Genomic DNA, 22,276 nt, shown 5'->3' with positions numbered 1-22,276 from the left:
CAGGACAAGGAAAATAGAATTTACACTCCTGCAAATTGAAATAAGAACACCGTGAATTCATTGTCCCAGGAAGGGGAAACTTTATTGACAAATTCCTGGGGTCAGATACATCACATGATCACACTGACAGAACCACAGGCACAGACACAGGCAACAGAGCATGCACAATGTCGGCACTAGTACAGTGTATATCCACCTTTCGCAGCAATGCAGGCTGCTATTCTCCCATGGAGACGATCGTAGAGATGCTGGATGCAGTCCTGTGGAACGGCTTGCCATGCCACTTCCACCTGGCGCCTCAGTTGGACCAGCGTTCGTGCTGGACGTGCAGACCGCGTGCGACGACCCTTCATCCAGTCCCAAACATGCTCAATGGGGGACAGATCCGGAGATCTTGCTGGCCAGGATAGTTGACTTACACCTTCTACAGCACGTTGGGTGGCACGGGATACATGCGGACGTGCATTGTCCTGTTGGAACAGCAAGTTCCCTTGCCGGTCTAGGAATGGTAGAACGATGGGTTCGATGACGGTTTCGATCTACCGTGCACTATTCAGTGTCCCCTCGACGATCACCAGAGGTGTACGGCCAGTGTAGGAGATCGCTCCCCACACCATGATGCCGGGTGTTGGCCCTGTGTGCCTCGGTCGTATGCAGTCCTGATTGTGGCGCTCACCTGCACGGCGCCAAACACGCATACGACCATCATTGGCACCAAGGCAGAAGCGACTCTCATCGCTGAAGACGACACGTCTCCATTCGTCCCTCCATTCACGCCTGTCGCGACACCACTGGAGGCGGGCTGCACGATGTTGGGGCGTGAGCGGAAGACGGCCTAACGGTGTGCGGGACCGTAGCCCAGCTTCATGGAGACGGTTGCGAATGGTCTTCGCCGATACCCCAGGAGCAACAGTGTCCCTAATTTGCTGGGAAGTGGCGGTGCGGTCCCCTACGGCACTGTGTAGGATCCTACGGTCTTGGCGTGCATCCGTGCGTCGCTGTGGTCCGGTCCCAGGTCGACGGGCACGTGCACCTTCCGCCGACCACTGGCGACAACATCGATGTACTGTGGAGACCTCACGCTCCACGTGTTGAGCAATTCGGCGGTACGTCCACCCGGCCTCCCGCATGCCCACTATACGCTCTCGCTCAAAGTCCGTCAACTGCACATACGGTTCACGTGCACGCTGTCGCGGCATGCTACCAGTGTTAAAGACTGCGATGGAGCTCCGTATGCCACGGCAAACTGGCTGACACTGACGGCGGCGGTGCACAAATGCTGCGCAGCTAGCGCCATTCGACGGCCAACACCGCGGTTCCTGGTGTGTCCTCTGTGCCGTGCGTGTGATCATTGCTTGTACAGCCCTCTCGCAGTGTCCGGAGCAAGTATGGTGGGTCTGACACACCGGTGTCAATGTGTTCTTTTTTCCATTTCCAGGAGTGTAGAAACAACGGACGTAGCTGGTGGAATATTTAACTTTAATCCATTAATGATGAACGTCGCTCTTGACGGTACATAGTTCACAATATCAATAGTAACTGATAATGGCGCCTTGCTAGGTCGTAGCAAATGACGTAGCTGAAGGCTATGATAAACTATCTTCTCGGCAAATGAGAACGTAAGTAGGCAGTGAACCATCGTTAGCAAAGCCGGCTGTACAACTGGGGCGAGTGCCAGGAAGTCTCTCTAGACCTGCCGTGTGGTGGCGCTCGGTCTGCAATCACTGATAGTGGCGACACGCGGGTCCGATGTATACTACTGGACCGCGGCCGATTTAAAGGTTACCACCTTTCAAGTGTGGTGTCTGGCGGTGACACCACACTGTGTACCATGTCGACGTAGTAAACATAAAATTCGTAACGTGCGCCATACATTATCAACCCTCTTACGTCATTCGTACATATACCACGAAGACTGACAGCACTGTTTATACCCCTCACAGCACTAGATATATACCTGCGAGGTCGTCAGTCATTCACCCAAGACAGGTGACCAGTAAACCCTCCGTTGACTGAAATCACTCTCAGAACCATTCTACAAATTCGGGCTCGTTCCCCCTTGGCGCAAACGCCTTATGGTCTGTGGTCGGCACCTGCTTGATTGCTTGCTTTCTACAGCCACCTCTAAACTTTGGGATTACAAGAACAGGTTATTTTCGCATGTTTTGCCATAATATTATACCATTTGTGAAGTACTTCTCGACATCAAGCACACAGCAGTATCCTACCGATCGCTCGCATAACATACTTTAGCGAGGTGGAGCGTGCTCGAGACCAATGAGTTACTAGAAACGTATCCGGTCTGTGAAGACTTTTATGTGAGAACTCGAAACAAATCGTGGAAAATTATATTTCCACTAGCAAATACCGATGTCGGTGATGTAACAGATTGAAAGTCATTCCTATAATTTACAAAATCAGCTAAGGTGTTCCTCATGTCTAGAGAATCGCTAAACGTGTCTTCCACCTCCTAGCTGCAGACACCACAATCGGCCTTCTCTCAACTAAATAAAGAAGTCAAAAGCAAAAAAGCAGTCCAACCAAACAATTTAAATGGGAGGGAAAAATGGCCCAGCCCAAACACATATCCATATTGAACCTTGTCAAATATCCACTTGATCACGAATGCTGCCCAACACTTACTAAGTATTAGTTCGCTATTCAACCGTCTAGAGTACAATACAGTTAAATTAGCTACATTCCTACAGTCCAACAGGCCTCTCCATTTGAACAGCTTCTACTGTTAACGAAAACGTGAAACATTCCCATTTCCAGTGCTGCACGCCAAGCACGCACAGGTAAAACGGTCCTAGCAAACTGGTCACATATATGTTTTATCATTGTACTTACAGCTTAATGTTATGATTGTGGTCTCAACTGAACGACATTCGACAATGAGCGAAATATCGTAAATACACCAGGCTGACGGCTGTGGCTCTGGAAATAGAAATATGTGTACCATTCTTATGACTTGAAATACTCTTCCCTCCACATCAAATCCATACCTTTCTTAAAACTGCACATGTCGGAACACAAACACATACTTTATAAGCCTGATGCTCAAGGCGAACCTATCTACTACTAAGTATAATACTTCGCCAATAAATAATTATAGACGATTCAAAATAATACTGACCGAAAATAACCGTTGGGTGGACATGTCTCATACGTTTTTCTTGCGAGCACTACCACAATGTCCTAGAAAGAGAGGCGTAATTGTCTTACAAACCGCTATATGTTTCAAAAAAGCCACAACAATATTACCATCACAAGTTGTCTTGGTACCACACGTGCACACAAGTATCCATGTTAAATGCTATACCGGCTTTATAAATCCATATGGCATTACCTACGAATGCTGTGGTTTTTCCAGACAAATCCCATGAAACTGTATATAGACAGTGATCGTCGGAGTGTATATTATCACACCAGCAGTGCGGTTGCATGTAGCTGACAGTGCACCCTCATAATGAAATTATCGAATTTTGAAAGTGATTCGGCTAAGGAGCGGGGTATGAAACAGGTATTTGCAACCCCCTACGTTGCTCCCAATAGATATTTCTCCAGTATTTGTAACGCATTCTGTTTCGATGGCTTATCACACTTCTGGCACTCTCATATCTCAAAACGAGTCAGCTTTCTCGAAGCTATCTGCTACAGCAAAATTCCAACATGGTTTTAGGTAGCCCCTATGTATCTTGCAACTACCCCTCAGAATCTGCGCCACCGTCACTACAGCTTTGTGCATGTGATTGTTCGAATGTAAGTCAGAAATGAGCTGAAGTTGGAGAAAGCTGTAACTACCATCTTCTTCAACCCATGTATAAACAACAGAAGCTGAGTTACTGCAACAGAACTGTGTTTGGACCATTTGAAGGAAGAGTAGCCTGCTCCTGCAACACGAGGTAGTATAAAAGACAGTACAGGAACTGGGGGAAGAACATGGATTTTGCTACTTCTTTATAGTGCTTCTCAAAACTAAAAGCGGGTACTCCAGATCTACGCTCTTCATTCTCGTCTATCACCCCAACATTCCATCATCGTTATTCTGTTTCATCCACTAGAGAGAAGTTATGAACTATAAAAGCTCCATTAACTTCAGAGAAGTGCATAAGATTTTTACCGCACCTCCTTCCTCCCGTATATCGAAAACAAATATTACATGTTTGCTGGCATCAAGCACATGTGATGATCCCATTAATTATACAGGTATTGATCAACTGCACAGACCAGTTTAAAGTTTCATCAAGTGTACTGTAGGAGGATGACCATATCCCACTGACTATACTGTAAGTCACCAGAGGCGCCCCATGTGACACCATGTCACTGTTTGAAACATTGTTTTTTATGCTATAACATGCGCTGTACACTGCCATACATTTTGTTTTTCCACCACGACTTCGAGATCCGTGTCAGGTTCGAGAGCGACAATAACACATTCTGATTCACTGCCTCTCGCAGAAAACTGGACATCAGACGGTGTAAATCATCTTGTTATTGCGGCTAGCATAACACGCCATACAAACTGGGTGATTTTAAATAAAAGACAGTTACAACACAAGTAACTGTAAGAGTTTGGCAGTGTTCTGCAGAATTTCCAAACTGCTGTCCGAAAGTGACTGACGATTTCTACATTTAAACCCATATGTCACTGTGAAGGAATAGCTGACGGTTCTGCTTTCTACATCGACTGCTTCCTCACATTGCAATCATGTACGCAATTGCTGTTTCGGAGATACCAATCCACATAAGGTGTTGTCCCTCAACCAAAACTCTTTCTCCAACTCAAACAAACAATTTCGGTCATTATGTGGTAACCAACAGCTTACCAGTGGACAATGGGGTGGAAAAGACACCATCAATGTACTCGAATAATAAGCATCACAGTTGATAGTGCAAACAATTTCAGAAGTTTTACACTAATTTCAATACCAGTCAGTGCTGTGACAGTATGTTTCCCAATTTCAGTATCATAGCTAAACTTTGTGCTGCTTTGTGAGTATCGTTGCGAATATAGATAGATGACTGTGCAGTACGTCCATTCATTGTTAACTGTCGAACACATACATCATCATAATATACCAGACAGTGCTCTACATATTTCCAACACCTCGAGAATAGTGCTTAATTTACGATCTATCTCTATGCTGATGGGGAGTCAGAGAGCATTCTCACAGTCTTAGGGTAAAATTAGAGACTGAAAGACCCTCCTCACACTGTCATTGAGCAACCCGCCCTGCAGCACTGTTACCGATTTTATCTGCAACTGACCGGAAGTAGATAACTACGCTCCACGTCTCGTGAATGAATGGAGCTAGCCAAGTCTTTGCCCATCCACGTACACAAGATTTCTCCAGGTGCACCTATGTCGAGGAGGTTAGCCCCCCTTTTCGGTGTACAGTAGCAGATCTGAAAATGTTGTGATGTAATAGCAGGTGGTTAAGAAGAAAAAGAAAGACGTGATTTTTATGCATGATGTAGCTCTAGACGGATGGAGTTTGAGCATTTTACGTATATCAACTACGCTATCAACTCTATTGTATTGTGCTAACGTCTAGGATCAGTACCTGAAAGGTATTGGTGAGAGAGAACATAAACACACACACTCACGAGGCTACAACGTCCTGCGCTTAAAACATGCATTAATGTTTGATCGCTTGAGTTTTCGACCTATCAGTCATGTGGAATGGAGCACTGTTAATATTACAATGTACGAAATATATTTCCAGTGCATGACATACATCCTTGCTGCAGGTTTCTCTCTGTGATAAGCTATGGTGTCAAACCGTAAAACGAGAACACTACTTCCTCAAAGCAGTGGCTCTGTGTGATACATACACAATATAGCTTTCCAGAGATGTATAGCGTCCACAGTCCACATCCGATCACGGTTCAGAAATTATACTACGCCCACATCAGTCCTAGATAAATGACCCTCAGTAACGGAGAATAACTCTTACAAGGAAACAGACAAATGCATAACAGCGGCGATTTGGGTGCATAGATCCTGAGAAATCAGTAGCCAGAATAACCACCTCTGGCCGTAATAACAGCCCTGATACGCCACTTCGTTGAGTCAAACAGAGCTTGGATGGCGTGTACTGTTACAGCTGCCCTTACAGCTTCAACACGATACGACAGTACATCAAGAGTAGTGACTGGCGCATTGGGACGAGCCAGTTGCTCGGCCACCATTGACCAGACGTTTTCAATTGGTGAAAGATCTGGAGAATGTGTTGACCAGGGCAGCAATCGAACAATTTCTGTATCCAGAAAGGCCCGTACAGAACCTGAAACATGAGGTCGCGCATTATCCTGCTGAAATGTAGGGTTTCGCAATGATCGAACGAAGAGTAGAGCCACGGGTCGTAACACATGTGGAGCGTAAGGTCCACTGTTTAAAGTGCCGTCAGTGCGAACACCAGGTAACCGAGACGTGTAACTAGTGGCACCCCATACCATCACGCCGAATGATGCGCCAGTATGGCGATGACGAATACACGCTTCCAATGGGCGTTCACCGCGATGTCGCCAAACACGGATGCGATCATCATGATGCTGTAAACAGAATCTGGATTCATCCGAAAAAATGTCTTTTTGCCATTCGTGCACCCAGGTTCGTCGTTGAGTACACCATTGCAGGCGCTCCTGTCGGTGATACAGCGTGAAGGGTAACCGCAGCTATGGTCTCCGAGCTGATAGTCGATGCTCCTGCAAACGTCGTCGAACTGTTCGTGCAGATGGTTGTTGTCTTGCAAACGTCCCCATAAGTTGACTCAGGGATCGAGACGTGGCTGCATGATCCGCTATAGCCATGCGGATAATATGCCTGTCATCTCGACTGCTAGTGATATGAGGCCGTTGGGATCCAGCACGGCGTTTCGTATTACCCTCCTGAACCCACCGATTCCATATTCTGCTAACAGTCATTGGATCTCGACCAACGCGAGCAGCAATGTCACGATACGATAAACTAGAATCGCAATAGGCTACAATCCGACCTTTATCTAAGTGGGAAACGTGATGGTACGCATTTCTCCTCCTTACACGAGGCATCACAATAACGTTTCACCAGGCAACGCCGGTCAACTGATGTTTGTGTATGAGAAATCGGTTGGATACTTTCCTCTTGTCAGCACGTTGTAGGTGTCGCCACCGGCTCCAACCTTATGTAAATGCTCTGAAAAGCTAATCATTTCCATACTACAGCATCTTCTTCTTCTCGGTTAAACTTCGCGTCTGTAGCGCGTCATCTTCGTGGTGTAGCAATTTATAGGTCAGTAGTGTATGACCTTCGATTTTATTCTCCTTCTTGGTGGAATGCGAATCAGTTTCGTTGTTGTTTGGTAAGAAACAAATTTCTGAACTGCTTTCACGCTACTGAGTGTTCCCATTCCATAACTTCCCATTTCATGTCAGTTATACGGAGCGAGGAATAACCTGAAAAGGGGTCGCTGGTGTGTTGATAGAGACTATTCAGCCCCTGTAACGTCGACATGGTCACTTGTCATAGCGATGTGCCCGTAAGAGCCGACTTGGGTCAGTGGTCTTACACTTAGGTAATCCAGATGGCGGTTCGATGCCGCTACGGACCCAGCGAAATGGCGCGGGCGGCACGACGTCACTCGATGGCGCAGGCCGCAGCAGACGCCAGCTGGGACTGGCCCTCGCTACGGTGGCGCGCGCCTGCAGATTGCACTATCGATCGCTGGATCGAGTGCAGTCGCGATTAGCCGGCAGTCGACTCGGCTCCCAGCAGGACGGGACGCGGCGGCTGCCGCTCCGCCTGGCCGGCTAATGAGCCACCCGGAGCAGCCGGACACCGCAGCGGCGGAGGAAGCCGCCCCAGCCACTCCACTAACTAGGGCCGTTTCTGCTCGTCTGGACACTGTCTGTTTCCCCTCTCGCAGCTACATTCGCTTTCGCAAGACATCGTATTAGGTGTAGTAGAAGCTTCACAGATTCCGTTACTTTTTGCACCCTTCCAATTCTATTCCGTTATGCTACGATTTTCTTTGCACAATCGTGCGCTACCTTTCGTTAAAACAGTTAAGCTGCAGAAGCGCCTCAACAATACTGCTGCTGTAACCTTAACTTCAGAAGAACGCTTAGGTACTTTATAGTATGACGATATCATCGCATTGTTATGAGTGTGACTGCGGCTTCTTCCTCCGTGTTACCTCAGATGGAAAGTAACTGTTAGATTTTTTCTTTTATATTTACTTCACTTTTTTTTTTTTGTAACTAACTGAATCTACTGAAAGTGATGAAGCAACGATAATCACTACTGCTAATAACCTCATGAAAGGTGACGGAGAAAGAAACCTTCCTCTGTTTCGGCTTGTAGCCTATAGAAGTAGCAGAACCTGTAAGTGGGCTGGTTATGTTTCACTGCTTCAAAGCAAAACCGACGACGTCTAAAATATCCGCTGCTTTTGGAGCGAAAAGATAATGGAACTACGAAGAGACTAATACTGAGTCTTACTGAAAGAAAAAGTTTCAGTCTGAAACAGGGACGCGAGTTATTACATTTTATTCCTCACATATCCTTATACATAACACCACATTGCAAAATTATGTGCTAATATTATTCGTATACCTACAGGAATCACACGCCAAGTTACTAGTGATTTTCATTGTTGTTTCTCACTTTCAGTTAGGATAGCAAACTTTCTTAACGTTTCACGAAACAAATTACACTTGACTGAACTCTGTTACACTGTGCATCACTCACAGTGTCGCGATCGCAGGTGTGCACTGCAGTCCATCCAACCTAACGGTTAGGGTCTTCCGCAACATAAATGTTTGGCACCAAGTAATTGGCCCTTCATAGTTACTCAGTTCTTTTCTAAAAATTGAAAACAAGTTGGTCTTGATTATGTAATGACAGCGCAGAAGCAAGAGGTTTTTATATGTCAATATAAACAAAATCTTGGTTGGTAATTTTGCGATAATTATTAAACAAAAATAGTAGTTCTGTTGCGCAGGCCAGAGGGTAGTCCCCTTATCTTTTACTGCAGTAGTCAGTCAGACAACAACTCGGTTCCGTTGGCGTAATGCCTGTATAGTTGCATCTGTCGTTCCCGCCTCATTCCATTCTATGACATCAAGTGCCATCTATCGTATTTTCGCTCAACTGAAGTATAAAACGTGGGAATAAAACTAATGCCTAAAATAGCCATAAATCTTACTCTACTTCATCAGACGAACCAGCACTCTGAAAGAACTTTTTAACTTCAGTTACTCGCTTGGTCCAGCGTCGTCTTTCCAATCTAGAAACACTGAACACTAGCAAAGCGATCAGAACAACCATGCATATGCACTGGGAATTTCGATTAAAACATCCGGGCCGTCAGGCCTCTAGGGCTGATCTCTCTGGGCACTTCGAGGGCATCATCGTCTCGTAGCATCCGGTCCGCCTTCAGTCCAGCCTTCACCTGAGACCGATCTGAGAAGTCGCCGGAGCACTTGTTAGACTGTGGGTCGAGTTCGTTGAGGCTGGGAAATCGCCACAGTGGCGTCCGGTTCAAAGAGTGACACAGGGCCATTGAGCTATTGAGTAGGTGTTATAAAACAGCAGCAACGCGGGGAGGCAATAACTATTATCTTCTGAACATAATGCGGACTGTATTTGAACAGCAGAGAATTTATGTTGTGTAAATTCTCTCTCTATAGCTGGGCACCAAGGTATCTAACAAAATGAGAATGCCACCCCCATCTGGAAGGACACAGAGCACCACTGTAATGATACTCTGAAACATCAGGTACGCCAGTATCGCTTGTAAGTCTTTTATTTATTACCCTTTTTGACAGATCTGTGCTGTCATCATCAGATCTTCTAACATGTTAATATGTTACAAGATCCATTCATGACAGCTCAGATCTGCCAAAAACGGTAATCAAAAAGAGATTTGCAAGTGATCTAGGCGTTGCTGATATTTCAAAATAATGTAACAATTCTTATCACCCCTTGCTCTTAACACAATTTCTAACATATATGACACTACTTGAGCTTGCTGAACCCGGATGTCAGTGCATCCGGCGACATCCTTCTATTTTAAGCGTGGAAGGAATATTGGGAAGACCATATGGCTCTGGGCACTATGGGACGCATCATCTGAGGTCATCAGTCCCCTAGAACTTAGAACTACTTAAACCTAACTAACCTAAGGATATCACACATATCCAGCCCGAGGCAGGATTCAAACCTGTCACCGTAGCGGTCGCGCTGTTTCAGACTGTAGCGCCTAGAAACATTCCGCCATCAAGGCCGGCCAAAGACCATATCGATGAGACTGCCAGCACCACAATCTACCTCCTACTGCTACCAACGAAACCTCGATTTGTGTACTGGACACGCGATAGACGAAACCGAACGTCTATCATGAAGATGCATTTCCCCAATTACCTGCGAAGATTCTGTCAATATCAAGTATCCAGTCACACACTGTTTTCGCTTGGGCGATATCGAGATCGCTATTTACTCTGTACAATGAGTAAGCAAAATGGAACATCATTTCTCCTCTAGCATAATCGTTAACGTCACAGCACAGATTACGTAAAATTAGCATTCAAAGTTCTCTACATGACATCTGATTAAATATTTCAATACGACTTCCTGACAAAAACCTGAAGCACCCATCAGAGGAAGATGACCGAAAGTGAAACTTCACCGGTTGAGAAGTTATGTGATGTTGTTACAGTGACAATAGAATCGACAAGTGTGCCGTGACCAATCTTCTACGCTTCAAGACACGTTTCTCAGAACATGCGAATAATGTGCGCTGTTCTACCCACAGCATGACGGCGAGTCGTGAATGCGAACCTTCGTTCTTTCGTGGAGACGTTGTGTAGGAAGATGATTATGTTGAATAAGAAACCTAAATTTAGTCTTTGTGATTTGTAAATTATTGTTCATCACTTTGCTTACGCTGGAAAAACTGGTAACGTAGAAAATTAATTGCGATTGCGGAAGCTTGATCAATCATGTTAGACAATGTGGTAAACTTCGACACCACTTGTGTATCTCTTTCATTAATAAATAAATGTAAATGTCATGTGACTGGGGCCTCCCGTTAGGTAGACCGTTCGCCGGGTGCAAGTCTTTCGATTTGACGCCACTTCAGCGACTTACGCGTCGATGGGGATGAAATGATGATGATGAGGAAAACACAACACTCAGTCCCTCAGCGGAGAAAAAAAATCTCTGACCCAGCCGGAAATCGAACCGAGGCCCTTAGAACTGACATTTTGTCGCGCTGACCACTTGTTTAAAAATCTCATTTTGTTTGTTTTCGTTCGTTGCACCTGCTCCGGGCGGACGTCGCGAAACACCCATTTAAGTTCGTCTTTGACGAATTACCTCAGTTGTTTTTTTTTTATTACACAGGGTAGTTAAGCCAGTGACAGAAAAAAATGGATGAGTGGATGTTATGGACGACCGCTCAGCTACCGGGGACTCTTTCATTACTTTACTTATAACACTCTCGTCTTCCGTACACAGTGGATGATCAACCCAAAATGCTAATTTAATCCATGCTTTACACGCACTCTCGCGTTATCATCGTAGCTCCCTTCACAGCTATTGTCCGCCTCACTGTGATTTATCGACCCTTCACAAAGTGCCTCTACTTGCGTCACCTACTGTGATCACTTGAACGGCACGAATGGGTTGACTGCAATAAAACATGCGCTTTTCGCGTGACCGACAGAAAAGTGAAATAATTTTTTGCACTGTTCCTTTCCCTTAGCGAACTTTCATAATCGAACAGCTACATGAAATGGGCATTGAGTTAAAAGGAGCATTCAGATATTTACACTCCTGGAAATTGAAATAAGAACACCGTGAATTCATTGTCCCAGGAAGGGGAAACTTTATTGACACATTCCTGGGGTCAGATACATCACATGATCACACTGACAGAACCACAGGCACATAGACACAGGCAACAGAGCATGCACAATGTCGGCACTAGTACAGTGTATATCCACCTTTCGCAGCAATGCAGGCTGCTATTCTCCCATGGAGACGATCGTAGAGATGCTGGATGTAGTCCTGTGGAACGGCTTGCCATGCCATTTCCACCTGGCGCCTCAGTTGGACCAGCGTTCGTGCTGGACGTGTAGACCGCGTGAGACGACGCTTCATCCAGTCCCAAACATGCTCATTGGGGGACAGATCCGGAGATCTTGCTGGCCAGGGTAGTTGACTTACATCTTCTAGAGCACGTTGGGTGGCACGGGATACATTCGGACGTGCATTGTCCTGTTGGAACAGCAAGTTCCCTTGCCGGTCTAGGAATGGTAGAACGATGGGTTCGATGACGGTTTCGATCTACCGTGCACTATTCAGTGTCCCCTCGACGATCACCAGAGGTGTACGGCCAGTGTAGGAGATCGCTCCCCACACAATGATGCCGGGTGTTGGCCCTTTGTGCCTTGGTCGTATGCAGTTCTGATTGTGGCGCTCACCTGCACGGCGCAAAACACGCATACAACTATCACTGGCACCAAGGCAGAAGCGACTCTCATCGCTGAAGACGACACGTCTCCATTCGTCCCTCCATTCACGCCTGTCGCGACACCACTGGAGGCGGGCTGCACGATGTTGGGGCGTGAGCGGAAGACGGCCTAACGGTGTGCGGGACCGTAGCCCAGCTTCATGGAGACGGTTGCGAATGGTCCTCGCCGATACCCCAGGAGCAACAGTGTCCCTAATTTTCTGGGAAGTGGCGGTGCGGTCCCCTACGGCACTGCGTAGGATCCTACGGTCTTGGCGTGCATCCGTGCGTCGCTGCGGTCCGGTCCCAGGTCGACGGGCACGAGCACCTTCCGCCGACCACTGGCGACAACATCGATGTACTGTGGAGACTTGACGCCCCACGTGTTGCGCAATTCGGCGGTACGTGCACCCGGCCTCCCGCATGCCCACTATACGCTCTCGCTCAAAGTCCGTCAACTGCACATACGGTTCACGTCCACGCTGTCGCGGCATGCTACCAGTGTTAAAGACTGCGATGGAGCTCCGTATGCCACGGCAAACTGGCTGACACTGACGGCGGCGGTGCACAAATGCTGCGCAGCCAGCGCCATTCGACGGCCAACACCGCGGTTCCTGGTGTGTCCGCTGTGCCGTGCGTGTGATCATTGCTTGTACAGCCCTCTCGCAGTGTCCGGAGCAAGTATGGTGGGTCTGACACACCGGTGTCAATGTGTTCTTTTTTCCATTTCCAGGAGTGTATTTACATATGGGGAATTTCAATCATATGTGCATCAACTAATATGTTACGCGTTATGTGTTGTCTCCCAGCATATGATCACCTTAGAGTTTGTTCTGATTAAAGTATCTTTGAGGAGCATCGTATATCTATTTTATATGATGCTAAATACGACTCTCATCTGACTAGCGTTTGTGTTGCTTCCCTGCAGGGCATACGGTCAAATGCTGATATAGCGAAGCCATATCAGCGTGTGCAGAAAGGCTCGGCTTAATTTCACCCTACTAATAGGGAATGAAATCTGAGATTTTGGTATAGTTGTTCTGACAGGTTGCCCGCAATTTTAGCAGAACACAGCCAACGCTAAGAGGTAGTCTAGATGCAGTACCGCCACGAGCAGGGGGAAGGGGATGGGAGGAGCACTTTTACATCTTCTCTTCTACTGTAGTGAATTATTTCTGCAACCTACTTGTCTTTCGATTGTTCAGCTAACAGCGTTCCCTCGATGCACGTTAAAGTTGACCAGCTAATGATGCTCACTTTGATACTGTATTGAAACGTGAATAGTGCTATTAAAATGAGGAATATGATTGAAAATATGGAACAGTAACTTCAGGGAACTGTGTGATTTATATCACAGCTGCTATACTGGTTCCATTCTAGGATTCGGTATAGCAGTCAGTAGAAGAGGAACCCTTATGGGATCACTATGTTGTCCGTCAGTCTGTGAGTCTGTCTGCAGGACAGCGAAGTGCCCTGCTTCCTCAGGAGCCCGTACAGTTACCAACTCGAAATGTATCCCACATATTAAGGTAACTGGTTCTTTAGTGATGTGTAAGATGTAAGCTACGTCAGTGAAATAATGCAATACGGGCATTTATGTCACATACACTGACAGAAAAGAATTGTAAGAACGAGTTGTGCTACATAAACGAAAGTCGGTAGCAGTGTCTCTGCACCTGAAAGATAATGTCTGTGCAAATTTCGCGCCAATCGCATAAGAGTGACGTAGTGCCACTATGAGGATGAAAATCAGGTTTGCTTTCAATACACGCCGTAACGGTCGTGAGCGTTACTTACTGTACATTTGAGGTTGGACGTTACTGAGTTGATGTTAGTCAAGAATACATTTAACACGACTAAGACGCCATTAGCAGCACCTCACTCAGTTTGAACGAGGTCGTGTAATAGGGCTAGAAGAAAGTTGATATTCCTTCTGCGATACTGCAAAAAGATTTCGCAGGAATGTAGCCTCTATACATGATTGCTGGCAGCAGTGGTCTCGAAAATGCACGACCGCTCCGGACGGCCACGTGACACTATCGAGAGAGAAGACCATTGTGTTCGACGTATGGCTCTGGCGCATCGTACTGGATTTTCAGCAGTAATTTCAGCAGCAATTGGCACCTCAGTGACACAATGAACCGTTTCGAATGAGTTACTTCATGGACAGCTCCGAGCCGGACGTTCTGTAGCATGCATTTCATTGACCCCAAACGACCCCCTTTTTGGACTTTAGTTGTGTCAATCTAGAGCTTATTGGAGGGCAGGGTGCAGGTCTGTTGTCTTTTCTGATGAAAGTTGTTTCTGATTCTGTGCCAGTGAAGGCCATGTGTTTATTATAGCGGCGCCATATTAGGGCCTGCCACAAACTTTTCTGCGTGCTATACACAGTGGGGTTATGGTCTGGAATGCGACTGAAAATTTGTACGACAGTCTGGTGATTCGATTTGATGTACTGTCGTTCGTGAACAGCGTTCCCGGGGGTGATTTCTAACAGCATAACGTTCGCCTACATAGCGCTATTGTTGCCCAACATGCTCTACAGTGTGTCGACTTGTTGAGTTTGTCAGCTCGATTACCAGATCTGCCTCCAACAGAGCACGTCTGGGGACTCATCGGGTGACAACTCCAGCTTCACCCACGAACAGCATTAAACCTACCTGTATTCACCGACCAAGTGCAACAGGCAATGAACTTCATCCCACAAGCTACCATCCGGCACCTGTACGGCACAATACTTGCACGTTTCCATACAAATGTATTACGGAAATTTCATTAGTGTACATTAATTATTTTTTGGCCTTTGTGATTTGTTTTCCGTCAGTGTAATTCGATACTCGCGAACTTACTCATTGAAACTTGTAGGGTACTTCTCGTTGACGTAGAATCATAAAATTCGGCAAGAAGCAAGGTTTAACAATACAAGTAAGTGGAAAAATCTGAAAACGTGGATTTGTGATTACGTTACACTATTTTCTTTTTTTCCTTACTATCTGTTGTCCGTCTCTTTGTCTGATCTGCCTTTCTCTCTGGAATGAGTCGATATGTATGTCACTTACACGATCTATAGTTCCCTGCGGTGAACGACAAACTAAAGCTTGTAAGTCACTGAAGTCAAATGATATGGGTATATACGTCAACGCCGCCACCGCATGCCTGTCTATAAACACATTATTAGCCTCGAGAATAAACTTGAGGGAAATGGAGCAACCCAAGCTGTGATATTGAATGGACCTATAATCTTCCGTGGATGTAGGGTAAATTTTACTCTGGACGTCACCACTGGAAATTCTGGTAGTGGTTGGTTTTACACTGGCCATCGTTCGTTGTGAAAACGCATCCCTTCCTGGACTTGAGTCTTTCGCCGACCGAGATGCCAAAAAAATGATTCAAATGGCTCTGAGCACTATGGGACTTAACATCTGTGGTCATCAGTCCGCTAGGACTTAGAACTACTTAAACCTAACTAACCTAAGGACACCACACACATCCATGCCCAAGGCAGGGTTCGAACCTGCGATCGTAGCCGTCACACGGTTCCAAACTGAAGCGCCTAGAACCGCACGGCCACACCGGCCGCCACCGAGATGTCATCGCCTAAAAAAACCTGGCATTGTCGTATCGATCCGAAGACCCAGAGTAGACGTAGTTATGTTTATAGTAATATGCCTTTTATATTGTATACCCGTTCCTGTAGAAAAGTTAGTAATGATGAAAAAGTACATATATGGATGAAAGGACTTGGTGTACTTGCCTAAAATGTAACTGTAACTGGAGACAATAATTATTAATAAAGTGTGATCCCTGACTTCTGTAACAGGGGAGCGTACATCGCGAACCGGGGGCTGAAGGATGCAACAGTTTGAAAAAATCCGGAAGCATAGTGCCGCACTGCCCGCTTAGCGCCTAGATATTCGGTGACGCAACCCGCCCGACTTGGTTCGGCGCCATTGGATTTGGCTCGGCGCACCAGGGCAGGCGTGCTGCGAGCGAGACTACCGCACGCGTACGGGATAACCCCTGCCGGAGAACGATCGGCTTGTCTAAGTTATCAGTAGTTACGCAACCCGCAAACTCGCTAATTAAGACCTACAGATAAACTACTCACTTACATTTCCAACTGGTTAGAAGGCAATTGACAATCACTACTATTCCAGCACATACATAAATTTCCACGCAAGTTCCAGAAATGGCACCATGTGCCCTCGGATGATTATTTTCAACGAATAGGGACACATGATAACGACAAAATGTACGATGACGCCAGGAACTCTGACAGCTTGATGTTGGACGGTCATCTTCTTCCATATCACCCCACGATTGTTTCACGTCTTTGTGACACGGTCACTCCCTCATGTATTCTGGGTGGCATTCCTCCTGCGGCGTCGACTCAAACTGCGTGAGCAGCCGATGGCCCAAGAAAGGACACAACATCTCTATTGTTGAGCTCCTGGGCAGATGAGGTAGAGGATGACAGGGTGCTGCTACCGGTGATGCGGAAGGGAGTGCACGCAGGCAAGTAACTACATAGTGACTGATAACAGAATGGATGCTGCAGCTAGTCTGCTCCAGACAGCAGCCACGGCCTGTTATTGTTTACTTTTCGAACAGACGTGGAAAAAAAATTCACTAGCAAATTATTTCTCACTGTCCTTTAAATAATAGAAGTTACTGTTTTCATAGAAAGTGGTCTTTCTGTTGTTATCTATCATGAGCACAGTGTACAAACTGTGGATCCTGTTACACTATTAATATGCGCTTTCAATACACGAGAAGAACAGGCATTTAGCAAGCATGAGTGTATAACTTCCTACAGTTACAGTTCTCAACCTTTACTGCAGCGAGACACAAAGTTGATATATTTATGAGATACTGACTCACATTTTGCAATTTACAACAGGCAGCACTATGATCATTAACTAAGCAAAACTTTATGAGCCTCAGTTTTAAGAACTTTTAATTTTTAAAAGTAACCCGCATATTCTTTTAATACTTGTTTGAACTACTTTATTACTTTAAATTCTATTTTTCACTTTAGTTGTTTAGCAAGCCCACAAACTTTTAATAAGAAGTTTTAATTGCAAAATTACTTTCAGCCAACATTATTTACTTTAGCACACACTTTTGCCACGTTAACTTTAACTTTCTTTTTACTATGCTCAAGAGACATTAATTAGTAAAACTCTGACTTCAATGTTCTTTCAGTAAGGACATTCGGTAATCACTTTAACATGGGAAGGAACTTAAGTGGAAATGAGACAGAGGATAAATCAGGGTAAGTTTTCATAAATAGTCTTTTGGTTTACCTTATAACTGAAAACAAATAAATCATCCACATGAGCTGATACTTCACTGTACATTTCTACAATTCCTTGGTTCCTTTTTAGTGATTGCGCAACGTGGTGGCGCGTGCATGTTGGTGGGTGGATTTGCATGTGGAAATGCTGGACTCTGTCATTTCTTGGTAGCCATGACATATACCAATTACATAACATATCCAGCTCTTTATCCATCCATCCGAGGCATTGGCACATTGGAAAACGGCACGGAAAGCCTCACTCGGCACCAGCACAATACAGCTTTTACATGAGCAGTTGACAATTTGGCAGCTCGTCCCTGACTAACTCGTTGTCCACCTCTTCCTCTGCATGCCAATCCCATTTTGCGCTCGCTATACAGTTCCGTTCCCGAGGGGAACCACAACACCTTTTATATATGTAAAGAACTAATAACTCTAAGTGAGGATCAGCAATTACATAACAGCAACCAAACATATTAATTAAAACAGAACATTTGTACATATTGACATTTCTATAAAAAATTATTCACTCAAATTCCAAATTATGCAGTAAGTTTTGTCTCCCTCGAAATGAGACAAGGAATTTAAATGGTAGATATACTACATTGCATAGAATACAACCATGATACCAAAGATTTTACAAAGGAAAAAGCGAACACTCTTGTCTTATTGATATAATCAAACAATATTTACAACAGTTTAGCTATAGAATGTTAAAAACGCGGATCACTCCGAAAGAAATGCGCACTATTTTTTTTTAAATCCATCTTTTATTCTACATGTTTGAAAATTTTACACTATGTAGATACATCCTGTAGGAACAATATTTTCATTTCTCCATGTAAATTCCATCCTTCTCAACTGCCTTACGCCATCTTGGAACCAGCGCCTGTATACCCACACGGTAAAATTCTGGACCAACCAGTTGGAGCCACTGTTTGGAAGCGTGCACAAGGGAGTCATCATCTTCAAACCTTGTTCCACGAAGAGAGTCTTCCAGTATCCCAAAGAGATGATAGTTACATGAAGCCAGGTCAGGAATGTAAGGTGGGTGTTTCAGTGTTGTCCATTCGAGTTTTGTGATCGCTTCACGGTTTTTAACAGACATGTGACCGTGCATTGTCAGACAACAGCAAAGCATCCTGCTTTTGTCGATGTGGTCGAACACGACTCAGTCGAGCTTGAAGATACTTCAGCATCTTCACATATGCATCAGAATTTATGGTGGCTCCACTTGGCATGATGTCCACAAGCAAGAGTCCTTCGGAAACGAAAAACACCGTAGCCGTAACTTTTCCAGCAGAAGGTGTGGTTTTGATTTTTGTCTGGGGTGAATTTGCATGATGCCACTCCACTGCTTGCCTCTTCGTCTCTGATCAAAAATAATGGAGCCATGTTTCGTAACCTGTCACAATTCTGCCAAGAAATGCATCCACACCATTCTTGTACTGTTCCAAAATTTCGCTACATACCGTTTTTCTTGTTTCTTTGTGAGCTACTGTCAACATCCAGGGAACCCACCTGGCACAAACCTTTTGTAATACCAACACTTTCAGTATTCTGCGAACACTTCCTTGGCCCTATCCCAACGTAGCGTGACAATTCGTGATGCGTCTGTCAGCAGTCACCAATTCGTTAACTTTCTGCACATTGTCTGGAGTGTGTGCACTACGAGGCCTGCCGCTGCGAGGATAATTCTCAATATTGGCGTGCCCGCTTTCATTACGTAACCTGCTTGCCCACCGACTAACTGTACTGCGATCGACAGCAGCATCTCCATACACCTTTTTCAACCTCTTGTGGATGTTTCCCACTGTCTCGTTTTCACAGCACAGGACTTCTATGACAGTACGTTGCTTCTGACGAACGTCAAGTGTAGCAGCCATCTTAAAAGACATGCCGTGATGGCCGCACTGACGGGAAAAGGTTGAATTAAGTTTCAAAACAAGCGGGAAGTATGTAAAACTTTTACACATGCAGAACGAAAACTGTATTTTTACAAATAGAGTGTGCATTTCTTTTGAGTGACCCTTGTAAAACACAAAAAGTCAAAGTAAATTAATGAAGCCTTAGAGCTCTGGTGTTACGTGTTGTTCTTGTCGCAAAAGTAGCTGAACCTAAACGCTTTCGGAGGTCTACACGGCTTTACAGATTGAATATTTTGAAGATATGCATAGCTAGGAACTTGAAACATTCTTACCCATTTTAATACAACAGATTAAAAGTAGCTGGCATGTTTTTGTCCGTACAAAACGGGATGAGCTACAATTTCTTTAAACTCTGAAGAAAGACCATTTGTGCAAAGACAATAAATAACTCTGACAATAATATCATTTATTATTTTCTTGTCGATGCTGGTTGCGGAGCTTAGAAACAATAGTTGTGTCACTTGCACACAGGACTAATTCTACCTTCTATTTCAAATAAAATGTTTTCTCTCTAAGGTAAAGGAAGAACTCTAGCGGAACAGTGATCGAACCCAATGGAACTCGCACTGTAGCTTCTCCCCATGCAGATGAAACGACATTCCTCTCTATGTCAGTTGAAAAACCTGAGCCAACATTCTTTTTCAATATGTATGTTTAATAGAACGAAATCAAGTATATACTGAACTACGTATTCTGTAAAAACTTGTAAAACAATAATGCAATTTCTAAAAAAAAAAAGTTTTTCTTTGATAGTTTTCGGAAAACTCGTACCTTTATTTAGTTGACGCCTCGAAGTGCGTCTGTAAAGTTGGTATTTATTACAGTTTCTGTAGAAACGGTGTAGAGGTCTTTGTGTTGTAGCCTATGAAAGACCATTTCCTCGCGGCCTCTGTTGTGCACCTACAGAACTGATCTGCAGCGTTGGCAAAGGATTTTCGTCAATGAGAGGACGTCGGCGGTTCCGCCAGAAACTACGCGGGAATTAAGGCATTATAGCGAAGAAGAGGCGAGCCAGACAAGAAGCTTGCGCAACTGGCAGTTACGGCCAGGACGGGCTTGGGCGGCAGCGGCCGGGGTGGAGGCAGGAGTTGGGTGTAGCACCGGGGGTGGGGCTGGGTTGAGGGTGGGTGTAATCTGGCCGCGGCTGTGAATTCCAGATGAATCGCGCCCGCAGCCGCAGCGCGACGTCGGCCCAGAATGAAAACTCGGCCTCCAGGGCGACACAGGGGGTGGGCCACCCCAACCCCACGCTGCTGCTATGTTCGGCTAGTTCCGCCACGCGCCGCAGAGGCGCTGCAGTCGCCTTATAAGCGCGACGTTCTTGCTGCGCTCCTGAAAAGCGACCGCCCTCGCCGTAACGCCGTTTGGAGGCCATTGTCTCCTCCGCCGGCCCTTATTGCCGGCTGTAAAGCTAGCAGAATGAACTCGCCGTGCCAGCGCGCTGGTTTTGTCCCGTTCGAGGAGCGGCCGTTGTTTGGCGCAACCAGTGCCCCATTGTCCGGTTTATTAAACTAAAGCGTTCACGGCGTTTCCTATTCGCTACCCTAGTGGTGTTCTGTGTACCTATTTATATGCTAGGGCTGAGGAAAGCACAGCTGGTATCGTCCTAAAATTCTCTGCGTCAGAGTCAATAAACTCAAATTATCTTCGCAAGGCACACAAAAATCTGTGGTTTGTGGTTTTCAAAGTCTGTTACAGGGACTAGTTGATTAGTTTACAGTTTACGTGACTTACAAACTTTGAAAACCGCCACTCTATCGACTAAATATTTTTTGTTTTTATGTTGGTTTGACAAAATGGACACCATAATATGTTAAGTACTGTACTTCGGCCGATACATTAATGTAAGAGGGGACACTGAAGACTAATCTGAAGTAGTGGCTATTTGTAGGTCTTGAATGGCAGTGGATGCAGGAAGAAAGTAACTTCAATTTAGAAAGTGAGGTCACTATGCAGTTCATCTGAGTTCTTCACCGACAAAGTCACTGTGTCCATACATGACAAACAGCTTAGAAAACTTGATGACATCAATAATAGACGATGGAAATTAGGCATGGGCCCAGTGCGATCACATAGCGAATTAAAATGAAATGATCTGAAGTCATCGTATGGCACTGTTGCACGGGAGGCCCCGTCCAGGTAAGTTAGGCCGCCAGGTGCAAGTCTTAATGCAGGTGACGCCACATTGGGCGACTTGCGGGTCGGTGATGAGGAGAGGATGATGAAGACAACACAACACCCAGTTCATAGGTGGAGAAAATCTCCAACGCGGCCGCGGGTCGAACTCTGGCCCGCTACATGGGAGGCAAGCACGTTACCACTCAGCTAAGCAGGCGGACACAGACTGAGTGATTCACTACGAATGGGGTAAGTAGATGATCATGAAGCAAGAGAGTCATTACAATAAACATAGGCCTGGAAACCAATGGTTCCCCAAGTTCAAAATGGCTCTGAGCACTATGGGATTCAACTGCTGTGGTCATCAGTCCCCTAGAACTTAGAACTACTTAAACCTAACTAACCTAAGGACATCACACACATCCATGCCC

Source organism: Schistocerca gregaria, chromosome 3 (assembly GCF_023897955.1).
Source record: "Schistocerca gregaria isolate iqSchGreg1 chromosome 3, iqSchGreg1.2, whole genome shotgun sequence".
NCBI lineage: Eukaryota > Metazoa > Arthropoda > Insecta > Orthoptera > Acrididae > Schistocerca > Schistocerca gregaria.
This window is presented reverse-complemented; position numbering follows the sequence as displayed.